Below are 16,491 nucleotides of genomic sequence, written 5' to 3' on the forward strand. Positions count from 1 at the left end.
GTTTTGAGAAGTCTTTTTCTCGCATTCACGAAGTGCTCAAAAAGTTCCACTTGAGTGTGATTCATTTCTTTGCTGGATTCCTAACACAAGCATGAGTTGATATATCCTTGATTCCTGATGATGCAGTCACTGTTGCCAGCTCATCTGAGACACTGATGTTTAAAACAGTGATGGGGGAAAATGGGAATTCCAATTTCCTCCAGACTCTTTGGAGCTATAAAGTCCTTCTCTGATCAAAATGGGAAGGAGAATGAAGGATTGTCAAAATAAAGACCTTTCACTCATCCCCAGAGTCATTCTTCTTCAGTACTGTGTCACAGCAGCCACATACTCGAACATCTGGAAAAGCTCCCATCCCAACTAACTTGATGGTTTTATACAGGACCCAGAAGATGTAATGAAATTCCACAGTCAGAACAGACCTCCTTGTTAGGTATCACTTCACTTTATCAATGACTTTCAAAGGCTTTTCATATTTAGCTTGAAGTCTTTTGGTTCATTGATTACAAGCTAGGGAATCAGACTAAAATGAGGTAGGGGTGCTTTTGACCTCACAATTACACACTCTTTACAGAAATATAGACCTAAATAATTAGAGAAATACTGATTGCTTGCATATATGTAATGACAATAAAATAAAAATGATGATACTACTTAATACTGCTACCAAACTAACAAAGAATTATTTTATACAGCTAGATAATAATGAAATTTTTCCTTTTTTGGAGGGGGACGGCAGGGAAATTGGGGTTAAGTGACTTGCCTAAAGTTACAAAGCTGGTAAGTGTGTCAAGTGTCTGAGTCCAAATTTGAACTCAGGTCCTCCTGACTCCAGGGCTAGTGCTACTCACTGCACCACCTAACTACCCCATAATGAAATTCTTCTGAAGAAATCAAAGCTCAAACATTTCAAGGGAAATAATGGGAAAAATAGGAAAGAAGAGGGCCTAGCAATGCCAACTCTCAAATTGTACCATAAAGCAATAATTATTAGAAAACAATTTAGTACTGGCTAAGTAATAGAGGTCAAGCAGTAAAAGAGAATAGGTAGGAGCAAAGGAACCTAAGAGCCTATTGTTTGATAAAACCAAAGACCCCAGTAACCTGGGTAAGGACTCACCATTTTGATAAAAAGTTAGGGGAAAACTGGAAGACAAACTGATGGAAATTGGCTGTAGACCACATTCCATAAAGCCCAATAAGCTCCAAACATATACATTACTTAGATATGAAAAGTGGTATCATAAACAAATTAGAAGTATAAGGAAAAATTACCATTCAGATCTATATATAGGGAAATAGTTTATAACCAAATAAAGGATAGAGAGAATCACAGAAGGTAAAATAAACCATTTTGGTTAAATTTTTTTTTTAATTTTTGTGCAAAAAAAGTGAATGCACCTCAAATTGGAAGGGAAAAAGGTAGCTAGAGAGAGAATCACTCCTATAGGTTTCTCTGGTAAAGGTCTCATATCCAAGGTATGTAAAAAAACTGATTCAAATTTATAAGAACAAGAATCATTCCCCCATAAATAAGTCAAAATATATGAACAGTCATTCTTCAAAGGAAGAAATCCAACTCAAACTGTCAACAACCACATGAGAAAGTACTCCAAATAATAAGAGAAATATAAATCAAGGCAAATTTTGAGGTTCCATCTCATACCACTCAGATTGGCAGAAATGAAAAAAAAAAGGAAAATGAAAATACTGGAGGGGCTATAGGTTAAGGTAGACAAATTCGCTATAAATAGAACTGTACATTGGCCCAACCATTTTGGAAAGCAATCTGGAACTATCCATTCAAAAATCACTAAACTTTCATCCAGTGATACGATTGCTAATAGGGCCATACCCCAAAGAGATCAATGAGAGAAGAAAAGGACACATATATACAAAAATTATTTATAGCAACTTAAAAAATAACAGAGTGCTAGAACCTAAAGTGGTCCCTACCAGTAGAGGAACTGTGAAACAAATTATGGTATGTGAATGTAATTGAATATTATTGAACCATAAGAAATGACAAAATGGATAGCTTCAGAGAAATCTGGAGAATCTTATATGAATTGTCCACTCTATCCACTGTGCCACCTAGCTGCCTGGAGTCAGGAAGACCTGAGTTCAAATCTGCCCTCACATACTTACTTACTTTGTGACCCTGAGCAAGTCATTTAGTCTCTGTTTGCCTCAGTTTCCTCATAGGTTAGATGGGGGTAATAATAGCACCTACTTCCCAAGGTTATTGTTAGGATCAAATGAGATTATAATTGTAAAGCACTTAGCACAGTGCTTGACAAATAATGTTATATAAATGTTAGCTGTTATTGTTGCTGTTGTTGTTGTTGAAAAGGGGAGAGAAAAAGGATAGTACATTAGTAGTCAGAAGCAAAATAGACTTTTAAGGAGGACATAGAGTAAAAAGAGAGAAGCATAAGTATAAGGGAGTTGTCGGGGAGTGGGAATGGAATATACAGGGTGTTCCTAAAGTCTGGACACATAGGCAAAAAATGCATATTTTCAAGAAATGAATGAAATTTTCAACATTTTATTTAATTGGAATATTAACAAATAACATCTTCAATATAATTTGCATAATTTGCAATGCAAAGGTTGATGTGCTTTGCAAGATTCACATGATTCATGTGAACTTGATGTAGTAACTCCACATTGCTGTCAATTTTAGCACATTCACTCTTTGTGCATTCAATCAAGTGTGTTGCATCTGTGATTTTCATTGAGTACACCTTCTCCTTTAGCACACCCCAGAAAAAGAAGTTGCTGAACAAAACAGAGTCTTCGGTGAAATGGTTAATGAGATGCTAATGAGATTTCCTATGTGTCCATACTTTAGGAACACCCTGTACAGTTAGCAACCAAAACTGTGAATGTGAATGGGATGAATTCACCCATTAATTGGAAGAGAATAGGAGAATGGAATTGAAACCAAAATCAAAAAGCATGTTGTTTATAAGAAACAAACTTAAAATAGAAAAACATACATATAGTTGAAATAAGAAGCTTGGCAGCATTTATTATACTTCAACTGAAGAAGAAAAGGCAGGGCAAGAAAAGGCAATCCTGATCTCAGGCAAAGCAAAAGCAAAAATAGATCTAGTTAAAAGAGATAAACAGTGAAACCACATTTTATAAAAGGTTCTACAGACAATGAACTAATGTCAATATTGAACATATATGCACCAAATACCATAGCATCTAAATTCTTGATTTTAAGTAAGAAATAGATAGTAAAACTATATCAACGAGGGACCTCAATTCACTCTTCCCAGACCTAGCTAAATCTAACCATATAGTACAGAAGACGCAAATTAAGGAGATGAACAGAATTTTAGAAATTTAGATATGATAGAACTCTGAAGAATATTTAATCAAAATAAAAAGGAGTATACTTATTTCTCAGTTGTGAATGTCACCTCCAGAAAAACTGAACATGTGTTGGAGTATAAAAGCCTCACAAACAAATGGAGAAAAGTAAAAATATTAAATGTATTCTTTTTCTTGACTACAGCATGATAAAAATAACATTCAACAATGTACCTTTGAAATAGGGAATAAAAATTAATTGAAACTAAAAATAATAATGACCAATAATTACCCAATAGAACAAATTTAAGAACAAATCATAGAACCAGTCAATAATTTTATTAAAAACAACAACAACAATGAGACGATATACTTAAATTTGTGGAATGAAGCCAAAGCAATAGTTAGGGGGAACTTTATATCTCTAAAGGCTTACATCAATAAAAAAAGAGAAAGAACAGATCAATGAATTTAGCGTGCAACTAAAAAATATGAGAAAAACAACAAATTAAAAATTACCAATACCAAAATAGAAATTCTGAAAAATCAAAGAAGATATCAACCAAATTGAAAAAAAATATTGAACAAATAAATAAAACTAGAAGCTGTTTAAAAATATTAAAATACAGAAACCAATAATTAATCTGATTTTTTAAAAAGAAGAAAAACCAAATAATCAATATAAAAATGACAAAGGTGAATTCACAATGAAGAAGGGGAAAGGCAATTATTAAGAACTATTTTACACAACTATATGACAAGAAAATTGACAAACTAAATGAAATGGACAAATATTTACAAAATGTCAATCACCCAACTTAACAGAAAAGGAAATATAGTGCTTAAATAACCATTTCTTTCCTATATTTGTTTTATTTTTATTTTTCAGTTCCAAATTCTCTCTTTTTCTCTCCTCTCTCCCCCACCCATTGAGAAAATTTAAAAAAAATGATACTCATTATACATATGGACATGTTGTGGGAAAAAAAATCAAGAAAATAAAGCAGAAAAAAATGCTTCAGAGTACAGTCTGCAGGCAGAGTGCTCAGTTCTTTGTCTGGAAATGGATAGTATTTTTAACCATGAGTTATTTGGAATTGTTATAGATCACTGTATTGACCACTACCAAAGTCTTTCATGTTGATTATCATTACAATATTGCTGTTATTATGCAGAATTTTCTTCTAGTTCCACTCACTTCATTTTATACCAAGCCATGTAAGTCTTCACAGATTTTTCTGAAACCATCCCTTTCTTAATTTCTTTAAATCATAATAGTATTCCATCACAATCAAATGCCTCAACTATCAATCGATAGATATAACCTGATTTTCCAATTTCTAGCCACCACAAAAAGAAGTGCTATAAATATTTTTGTACATATGGGTCCTTTTTCTTTTCCTTTAATTTCTTGGGGTATAGACCTAGTATCAGTCTGTGCTTTGGGCATATTTCTAAATTGTTCTTCAGGATGATTGGACCAGTTCACAGCTCTGCCAATATGAGGTACACATTATACTTAACAATACATATTAGTGTAACATACTAGTGTAGTTTAATATACATAAAGATGCCAATTTTTTTCATATCATCTCCAGTATTTCTCATTTTCCTTTTCTGTCATGTTAGCTAATCTGATGACTGTGAGGTGATATCTAAAGAAGTTTTGTTTTGTTTTGTTTTTTGGAGGGGAGAAGGGAAGGCAATTGGGATTAATTGACTTGCCCAAGGTCACACAGCTAGTAAGTGTTAAGTGTCTGAGGCCAAATTTGAATCAGTTCCTCCTGACTCCAGGGCCAGCGCTCTACTCACTGCACCACCTGGCTGCCCAGTATCTCAAGTAGTTTTAATTTTCATTTCTCCAATTATTAGTGATTTGGAATATTTTAATATGACTATTGATAGCTTTGAAATTCTTGTGAAAACTGTCTGATCATATTATTTTATAATTTATCAATTGGAGCATTACTCTTATTTTTCATAAATTTGCCTCATTTCCCCATACATTTGAGAAATGAGACCTTAATTGGAGAAAGTTGCTGGAAAATCCCCTTGCCCCCCAGTTCCCTGCTTTCTTTTTGATTTTGGCCACAATGGTTTTATTTGTGAAAAACTTTTTCTATTTAATGAAATCCTACTTCCTGTGATCCTCTCTATCTCTCTTTTGGTCATAACCATTTTCCTTACCCATAGATCTGACAGGTAACTTTTTCAATGCTCCTGTAATTTGCTTTTGATATTACCCTTTATGTTCAAATTATGTACCAATTTTGACCTTATACTGCTATACGGTGTGAGATGCTCATCTATACCTATTTTCTGCTAGACTGCTTTCCAGTTTTTCTAGCAGTTTTTGTTAAATAGTAAATTCTTGTTCCAATAGCTAGGATATTTGGGTTCATCAAATACTAAGTTACTGTGGCTAGTTAATTACTATATATCATGTACCTAATCTATTGATCAACCACTCTATTTCTTATCCAGTGCTAGACTGATTTGAAGATTATTGCTCTGTAGTGTAGTTTGAGACCTGCAGCATACTTTGAGATCTAGGCTACTTCCTCAACATTTTTTCATTGATTCTCTTAATATTCTTGACTTTTTGTTCTTACAGATGAAATTTGTTTTTCTTTTTAGCTCTATAAAATAATATTTCATAGTCTGATTGATATGTCATTGTAAATAACTTTATTTTAGAAAAAGAAATTGAACAAACAATAAATGAACTACTAAATAAAAAACCAGGACTAGATGAATTTACAAACAAATTCTACTGAACATTTAAACTACAATTAATTCTAATGTTACATAAATGGTCTTTAAAAAGAGGCAAAGAAGGAATTCTACCAAACTCTTTCTATGACACAAATATGATTTTGATATCTAAACCAAGACAAGTTACCACAGAAACAGAAAACTATAGAGCAATTTCCCCAATGAATATCATCACAAAAAGTCTTAAATAAAGTACTATCAAGGAGATTACAGCAATATATAACAAAGATCCTACACTATGACTAGACTGGATCTAAACCAAGAATGGAGGGGTTGGTTCAATATTAGGAAAAACATGAGCATAATTGACCATATCAATAACAAAAACAAAAAATATGATACTTTCAGTAAATGTATAATAAACTTTTGACAAACTATAAAACCCATTCCTGTTTGAAATACCAGAAATCACAAAAATAAAGCACTTTCCTTAAAATGATAAATATTATCAATCTAAAACTAAGAGCAAGTACTACCTGTAATGGAGATAAGCTAGAAACTGTTTCCATAAGATCAGGAGTAAAGCAGGGATGTTCATTACCATCATTACTCTTCCATCTTGTACTATAGCAATAAATGGGAGGGGGGAGAAATTGAAGGAATAAGCATAGGCACTGAGGAAACAAAATTATCATTTTTTTGCTCATAAAATGATGGGTTACTTAGAGAGTCAACTAAAAAAATCTAATTAAAACAATTAACTTCAGCATATGCATAAAATATAAAATAAAGCACTTCTATATGCTATCAATAAAACCAAGCAGGAAGACATAGAAGAAGAAATTCCATTTAAAATATCTATGGACTGTATACAATGTTTGGGAATCCATCTGCCAAGCAAGACACACACAAGAACTATATGAACACATTTTAAAACATTTCACATAAATAAGTATTGAACTAAATAATTGGAAAAACACTAATTGCCCATGGGTAGGCCAAGCCATTACAATGAAAATGACAATACTACCTAAATTAATTTACTTATTCAGTGGATGCCAAACAACCAAAGAATTACTTTTCCGACTTAGAAAAATTAATAACAAAATTCACTTGAAGAAACAAAAACTCAAGAATATCAAGGGAAGTAATGAAAGAAAAAATGAAGGAAGGGAACCTAGCAATACCAGATTTCAAACTACACTATAAAGTTATAATCATAAGAATAACTTGGTAATGGGTAAGAAACGGAAAATTTAATCAATGGAACAAAGTAGGTACACAATTAAGCACAGTTACCTAGTGTTTGATAAATGCAAAGATCCCAGCTATTGGGGCAAGAACTCAATATCTGATAAAAACTATTAGGAAAGTAGAAAGTAGTCTGGCAGGAACTATATATGGACCAATATCTTGTACAGTGTGCCAAGATAATCTCAAAATGGATACACGATTTAGACACAGAGGGTGATATCATAAGCAAATTAATAGAGCACAGAAGAAATTACCTGTGAGATTTATTGAGAGGGGAAAAGATCAAGACCAAATGAGAGATCGATTAACAGGAGGTAGAATGGACAATTCTGATTACATAAAATTAAAGAGATTTTTCACATATAGAACAAAAGCACCAAAAATTAGAAGGAAAGCAGGAAACTGGGAGAAAAGTTGTATAGCTAGTTTCTCTGATAAAAGTTTCATTTCTAAACTATATAGGGAAATGAGTCATATTTATAAGGATAAGAGTCAGTGCCCAATTGATAAATTGTCAAAGGATATGAATAAGCAACTTTCAGCGGAAAAAATATCAAGCTATGAGAAACTGTACATATGAGGAAATGCACATGAGAAAATGGTTTAAATCACTAATAATAAGAGAAAATCAAACTAGAACAATTCTAAAGGTACTATTTCACACCTATCAGACTGGCTAAGGTGACAAGAAAGGAAAATGACAAATGCTGGAGGCAATGTGGAAAAATAGGTACGCTAATGCACTGTTGACAGAAATGTGAACTAGTTCAATCATTTTGGAAAGCAATTTGGAATTATGCCCCCCAAAGATACCAAAGTCTACATTCCCTTTGAGCCAGCAATACTACTACTAGATCTCCATCCCAAAGAAATAAAAAAGGGGGAGGTGAAGTGGGAAAAACTATATTACAATAATATTTGTAAAAGTTCTTTTTGTGACAGCAAAGAATTGGAAATTCAGTGGATGTTCATCAATTGAGGGATGCCTAAGCCAAGTTACAGTATACGAATGTGAAGGAATACTATTTTGCTGTTTAAAAATTATTAAGGGGGGGGGCGGAGCCAAGATGGCAGCTGGTAAGCACGGACTAGAGTGAGCTCCGTACCCGAGTCCCTCCAAAAACCTATAAAAATGGCTCTGAACCAATTCTAGAACGGCAGAACCCACAGAACAGCAGAGGGAAGCAGGGCTCCAGCCCAGGACAGCCCGGATGGTCTCTGGGTGAGCTCTATTCCACACGGAGCTGGGAACGGAGTGGAGCAGAGCCCAGCCTGAGCGGCGTGGACGATCCAGACCGGAAGCCGGGCGGAGGGGGCCCTAGCGCCCTGAATACGTGAGCAGTTACCAGACCCCTCGACCCACAAACACCAAAGACTGCGGAGAAGGTTAGTGGGAAAAGCTGCGGGAGTGGAAGGAGTTCGCGGTTCGGCTTCCAGCCCCGGGGGCAGCGGAGGTGGGGCAGCTACAGCTGTTGTTACTTCCGGCTCCAGGCCCACCTGGTGGGGGGAATTGAGTGGCGGATCACAGCAGGGGTGCACAGCCTGCCGAAGATCTGAGCCCAGTCTGGACTGGGGGTCTTTGGGGAAGGAGGAGTGCGGCTCTGACAGAGCTGGCACCTCCCCCCCAAACGTAGAACATAGAACTCTGTAATCTACAAGCAGTCATACCCCACTGAAAAGCTCAAGGGTCAAGTTAGTTGGTTGGGAATATGGCCAGGACGCGAAAACGCGCCCAGATTCAGTCTCAGACTTTGGATTCTTTCTTTGGTGACAAAGAAGACCAAAACATACAGCCTAAAGAAGACAGCAAAGTCATAGAGCCTACAACCAAAGCCTCCAAGAAAAACATGAACTGGCCCCAGACCATAGAAGAACTCAAAAAGGATTTGGAAAAGCAAGTTAGAGAAGTAGAGGAAAAATTGGGAAGAGAAATAAGAAGGATGCGAGAAAACCATGAAAAACAAGTCAATGACTTGCTAAAGGAGACCCAAAAAAATACTGAAAAATACACTGAAGAAAACAACACCTTACAAAATAGACTAACTCAAATGGCAAAAGAGCTCCAAAAAGCCAATGAGGAGAAGAATTCCTTGAAAGGCAGAATTAGCCAAATGGAAAAGGAGGTCCAAAAGACCACTGAAGAAAATACTACTTTAAAAATTAGATTGGAGCAAGTGGAAGCTAGTGACTTTATGAGAAATCAGGATATTATAAAACAGAACCAGAGGAATGAAAAAATGGAAGACAATGTGAAATATCTCATTGGAAAAACCACTGACCTGGAAAATAGATCCAGGAGAGATAATTTAAAAATTATTGGACTACCTGAAAGCCATGATCAAAAAAGAGCCTAGATACCATCTTTCAGGAAATTATCAAGGAGAACTGCCCTGATATTCTAGAGCCACAGGGCAAAATAGAAATTGAAAGAATCCATCGATCGCCTCCGCAAATAGATCCCAAAAAGAAATCTCCTAGGAATATTGTTGCCAAATTCCAGAGCTCCCAGATCAAGGAGAAAATACTGCAAGCAGCCAGAAAGAAACAATTTGAATATTGTGGAAACCCAATCAGAATAACCCAAGACCTGGCAGCTTCTACATTAAGAGATCGAAGGGCGTGGAATGCGATATTCCGGAGGTCAATGGAGCTAGGATTAAAACCTAGAATCACCTACCCAGCAAAACTGAGTATCATGTTCCAAGGCAAAATATGGAGTTTCAATAAAATGGAGGACTTTCAAGCTTTCTCAGTGAAAAGACCAGAACTGAATAGAAAATTTGACTTTCAAACACAAGAATCAAGAGAAGCATGAAAAGGTAATCAAGAAACGGAAATTGCAAGGGACTTACTAAAGTTGAACTGTTTTGTTTACATTCCTACATGGAAAGATGATGAGTATGATTCATGAGACCTCAGTATTAGGGTAGTTGAAGGGAATATGCATATATATATATGCATATATATATGTTTATGTATATATATAAGTGAATGTGTACGTATGCATGTATCTATGTGTATATGTATGTATGTGTATGTATGTGTATATATATATATATGTAAAAGAAAGAGAGCAGACACAGGGTGAGTTGAGGATGAAGGGAAGATAGCTAAAAGAAATAAAATGAAATTAAGGGATGAGAGAGTAACTTACTGAGAGAGGGAGATAGGGAGAGATAGAATGGGGTGGATTATCTCCCATAAAGGTGGCAAGAGGAAGCAGTTCTAGGAGAGGAGGGGAGTGGGCAGGTGAGGGGGGAATGAGTGAACCTTGCTCTCATCAGATTTGGCCTGAGGGGGATTACCATACATACTCAGTTGGGTATCTTACCCCACAGGAAAGAAGAGGGAGGAAGATAAAAAAAAAAAAATAAAAGGCAGGGGGATGATGGAGTGGAGGGCAGATGGGGGTGGAGGTAATCAAACAAACACTTTGGAAAGGGGACAGGGTCAAGGAAGAAAATTCAATAAAGCGGGATGGGTTGGGAAGGAGCAAAATGTAGTTAGCCTTTCACAACATGAATATTGTGGAAGGGTTATACATAATAATACATGTGTGGCCTAGGTTGAATTGCTCAACTTCTTAGGGAGGGTGGGTGGGAAGGGAAGAGGGAAGGGAATTTGGAACTCAAAGTTTTAAAATCAGATGTTCAAAAACAAAAAAACTTTTTGTATGCAACTAAAAAATAAGATACACAGGCAATGGGGCGTAGAAATTTATCTTGACCTACAAGAAAGGAAGGGAAAAGGGGATGAGAGGGGAGGGGGGTGATAGAGGGGAGGGCTGACTGGGGAACAGGGCAACCAGAATATACGCCATTGTAACCAGAATGGCCTTTGTTTTCTTTGAATGACTCAGCTTACCTCATTGAGCTTCCCTGGACGCTGGGGCTTGCTCTTCTGGGGCAGGACCAGAACTTCCTGTGTGATGAGTCATGGGGCTGGCTGAGGGGAGGTGTTAATGTCTATGCTAGGGGGAGGGGCCAACTCAAGAACCAATCAGCTCTGGTCATTCAGGCGGAGCTTGATGATGTCAAAAAACTCTATAAGAGGGGAGAGGACAGCTTGAAGCTCCTCTCTTTTCCTTTTCCGGTTGGAGCCAACGACAGTTACAGAGGCAGTTACGACAGTTACGTCAGTTACAGCCACAGCCATAGCTGAAGCAGGAGCTGCCAGTAGCAGAGCTAACCTACGGGAGAAAGCTGAACAAAGACTTCAGGCCATTACAGCGACAGTTACAGCGACAGTTGGAGCCAGAGGCAGTTACAGAGGCAGTTACGACAGTTACGTCAGTTACAGACACAGACACAGCTGAGGCAGGAGCTGCCAGTAGCAGAGCTGATCTACGGGAGGAAGCTGAACAAAGACTTCAGGCCAGTGGGTAATCTTATTACCATCGAGGGGGAAGCATGATTTTGCTTTACGCAATCATGCTTCTCTGTAGCCTCCTGGTTACTCTTGCAAGGCGTACTTATTGGGCCTGGAAGATTTGGATCAACATATCAAAATGGGGCTTCTGGTTCATGGGTTGGTTACTGTGGAGCCTAAATAAATGTTTTGATTCTTCTGCCTTCTACTTTGAGAGTTTCTTATATCCGGCGATTCCGAACCTTTCAGACATGTTTATGATCCTCTTTGAGATTATAAACTCTGCCCTCCTGATACATTTGGCGTCACGAACAGGATCGCTAGGTATAAGATCTCTATTTAGAAGCAGAACAATTCCAGAGGAAGAGATGAATATCCCAGGATGGGAGGATCCATTTTATTCCTCCCTAGCAAAAGAATTGGCTAAAAAAGCTGGACCCTGTGAAAACTGGGAACCAAGGCTACGGAGAGGAGATCCTAGGGATTTGGAAAAGTGTTTACGAGAAGTTGGGATTCAGTCAGGGGCATCACTATCTAGGCAAAGCTGGATAGTGTTATCAGCCTACCGGCTAGTATACGAAAGATTGAGATTAAGTGAAAGACATGGGGGCACTCCTACCCCACAGGAAGAAGAGGAATCTCAGATAGCAGGAGACCAAACTGACTCAAATGAGAACTTTTCTATTAATGTGGCTAAGAGCAACAGGAGACCAAAAAAGCCCAGAGTGCATTTCAACCCAGCCCAGAAAGAGCCTGACTGCCTGCTTCGTCCTAGCCATGGTGGCAGAGGAAGTGAGTGGGGAGAGAATGAGACAATGTTAGGGGCTGAGGCACAAAACACTACTGGGGTTCAGGATGTGCCTCACACAGAGAATAGGAGATGGTTAAATGATCAGACAAGGGCTCGACCCATACAAAGGAGGAAGACAGAAACCCGAGGTGAAGATTCAGTTACAAGGGAAATTCAGGAAGATTTCTCACCGCAAGAGGTCACAGATATTTTGAGTAGATTCAGCCAAAGAATAGGAGAACCATTGATATCTTGGATGGTAAGACTCAGTGATCAAGGGGCCGGTGGAATATCAGTAGATGGGACAGACTGCATGAGATTCATAGGTATCAGCCATGATCCTCTAGTTCAACAAGCTTTTAGGGAACATCATCAGCAAGGAGATGGTGATAGCGGGACTACTCTGTTGGCATTAGCCGCTGTGGGATGCAATAAGAGATATGCTACTGATTCTATGTGGCCCACTGAGCACAGACCCTGGTATTCACTTAGAGATTGTATCATGAGACTAAAGGAGGAGGTAATGAAGACTGCCATTATGACAGGAACTGCAGACAAATATTACAATGATTCAATGGAACTGCCTCATAGGAATTTAATAATTAGGACAGCTCCCCCTGCTTATAAACAACTAATTTTGAATTTATTACTTGGAGAAGTAGGGAGCCGTCTTACAACAGTGATAAATAAGATTTTACAGTTACATGACTTAGGTGACTGGGGAGGGGATAGATCTCCTCAAGAGAGAAGGGTGAATAACCAGCAAACTTGGCGCCAAAGGAGAGTAACAAGGAAAGAAATGTTTACTGCTTTATTGAGAGCAGGAGTAGGTTTTGAAATGATAGATGGAATTCCAACCAATGAATTATACAGAATGTATAGAGGACTTGATAACACGAGAAATAGGGAAATAAGAACTGCTCCTGCAAGCCTACAAGCCACTCAGACTGAAGGTGACCTTGTGTGATTAACGGATGAAAACTTGTACATTTGGGGAAAGGCTGGGAGGACAATCTTAGTCTATATCTAGGGTGGGATCCTCTTGGCTTCCTCATTATGTTCCTTTTGAAAAGAAAAATTTCCCACCTGAGTTTGGCTCTGATGTTGGATCTTTGCATAATTGAAATCTCAACCAAACTTGAGATGATTTTATTTGAAGAATTATAGTCCATACTTGTCTATTCTTTTTGTCCTTTGTTTTGGCTAACCTTGTTGCTAGTTTTGTTTCCTTCAGGCTTAAGCACCCTGCACTTTCCGGTGACTGCCTAAGCATGTAGCATTCTTGGAATTCCTGCCAGCTCGTTAAAGAAATGACCTCTGGAATGGGACTTTTTGGGGGCAGGGCCATCTCTACATCCAATTTCAGCATGAAGAAGCTATGGAAAATGAGACCTTCACCCCTCACCCCAAGATTTTGAGCCCCAATCGTTCAAGGGGGGTGGAAATGATGATAGTGTTCTGTTTACTTATTTTGTGTTATCCTTGCTGTGTTGTTTTATTGTTATGATATTATTGATCCTATGTAATGGATACAAGGATTTAGGGGTGGACATTTGAATTATTAATAATTATTTTGGGGATGATTGATTGAAGAGATTATCTTGCTGGGACCTAGGGGTGGATCACATTTGAATCGTAAACCAATATTTAGGAATGTCACCAAATGATATGTTTTGCTTTATAATGAATGATATGTTTTAGTTTCCTTTGTAATTGGATCACAATGTATGTTCTAGGATACATGGCTGATTAGATTATGTATCCTATAACAAGGGGTGGAGTGTAACCAGAATGGCCTTTGTTTTCTTTGAATGACTCAGCTTACCTCATTGAGCTTCCCTGGACGCTGGGGCTTGCTCTTCTGGGGCAGGACCAGAACTTCCTGTGTGATGAGTCATGGGGCTGGCTGAGGGGAGGTGTTAATGTCTATGCTAGGGGGAGGGGCCAACTCAAGAACCAATCAGCTCTGGTCATTCAGGCGGAGCTTGATGATGTCAAAAAACTCTATAAGAGGGGAGAGGACAGCTTGAAGCTCCTCTCTTTTCCTTTTCCGGTTGGAGCCAACGACAGTTACAGAGGCAGTTACGACAGTTACGTCAGTTACAGCCACAGCCATAGCTGAAGCAGGAGCTGCCAGTAGCAGAGCTAACCTACGGGAGAAAGCTGAACAAAGACTTCAGGCCATTACAGCGACAGTTACAGCGACAGTTGGAGCCAGAGGCAGTTACAGAGGCAGTTACGACAGTTACGTCAGTTACAGACACAGACACAGCTGAGGCAGGAGCTGCCAGTAGCAGAGCTGATCTACGGGAGGAAGCTGAACAAAGACTTCAGGCCAGTGGGTAATCTTATTACCATCGAGGGGGAAGCATGATTTTGCTTTACGCAATCATGCTTCTCTGTAGCCTCCTGGTTACTCTTGCAAGGCGTACTTATTGGGCCTGGAAGATTTGGATCAACATATCAAAATGGGGCTTCTGGTTCATGGGTTGGTTACTGTGGAGCCTAAATAAATGTTTTGATTCTTCTGCCTTCTACTTTGAGAGTTTCTTATATCCGGCGATTCCGAACCTTTCAGACATGTTTATGATCCTCTTTGAGATTATAAACTCTGCCCTCCTGATACAGCCATCTTGGAGTGGGGGGGGAGGGCAGAAATGGGGAGAAAATTTGTAATTCAAACTGTTGTGAAAATCAATGCTGAAAACCAAATATGTTAAATAAATAAATTGCATTAAAAATAAAAATAAAAAAAAAATTATTAAGGGAGTATTTTTAGAAAAACCTAGGAAGAATTGTATGATCTGGTGCAAAGTGAAGTGAGCAAAACCAAGAGAACAATCCATATAGTAATAGCAATATTGTAAAGGCGATCAACTTGTAAAGATTTATACTCTGATCAACACGATGACCAACCACATTCTATTCTAATAGTAATTCTTATAGTAATAGTAAGTCTAATTCCAAAATACTCAAGATGATTTATGCCATTTGTCTCCAAAAAGAGAACCAATGAACCTTGACCACAGAGAGAAGAATATTTTTCTTTCTTTTTAGAGGGGCAGGGAAGGTAGAATATGGCTAATATGGAAATTTATTTTGCCTGATTATACATTTTTGTAATAGATTTTGTTTTTTTTTTCCTTAACAGTGGGTAAGGGCAACAGGGGAGGGAAAGAATTTGTAACTGAAAATAACATAAATATGAGGGGATTTTTTTTTTAAAAAAGAAGAAACATCACAGAAGAAGGGAAAGGAAGGTCTGGAAAAACAAACAAACAGAGATTGCCTTGAAAGTTAAATGTTCAAATTATCATATATTTTAAAAAGAAAAGTCATTCATACATGAGAGATCTGCAGTTTCATGTGATCTTGTTTTTCTTTTCTACTATTATATAGTAATGCCTCTATTAATTGTAAAATTCAGAATAAAAACATATAAACAGAGAGGAAAGGGAAAATGTTGTGTCACATGAGTACATCTTTGGATTTTACCTGAAAGCTTTTTTCCTTTGAGGAAATAAACTTCTTTTTATCTCTGTTTTCACTCTTGTTGTTTATTTTATATTTATTGCTTTTTTTCAAAATTTTTTTTGTTTGGGACAGGGACTTACATTCACCAAGACAGTCATAAGATGCTAGGATAATCCTCTTATTTCTTTGTAAAGTCTGATGTCTTTAACTTGGGGCAAACTCAGGAGGCAATTCCCCAAGATACACTGAAAATCCATTCTCTGGTTAGGTTATAGCCTGGGACCATACCACTCAGGAAATACCATCACCACCAGCTTCTAGGCAGGAAGTTGGTTTTTAGGAACATTGTCTAAGTGAGTCTCTCTTGGTCCACACAAGCCAAAAAAAAAAGAGTCTGGTATTCTCCAGGTACTCTATTAATGTCCAGGCCTACATGAGCTGGGTAAGAGGCCAGTAACATAAACTGCCTCGGTTTCTTCCTCTGTAAAATGGAGATAATAATAGCATAACCCAGGATTGTTAAGATAAAGTAAGATACCCCTTTAAAAGCCTTCAAGCCTGTGTAA

Source organism: Trichosurus vulpecula, chromosome 6 (genome assembly GCF_011100635.1).
Source record: "Trichosurus vulpecula isolate mTriVul1 chromosome 6, mTriVul1.pri, whole genome shotgun sequence".
NCBI classification, from domain to species: Eukaryota; Metazoa; Chordata; class Mammalia; order Diprotodontia; family Phalangeridae; genus Trichosurus; species Trichosurus vulpecula.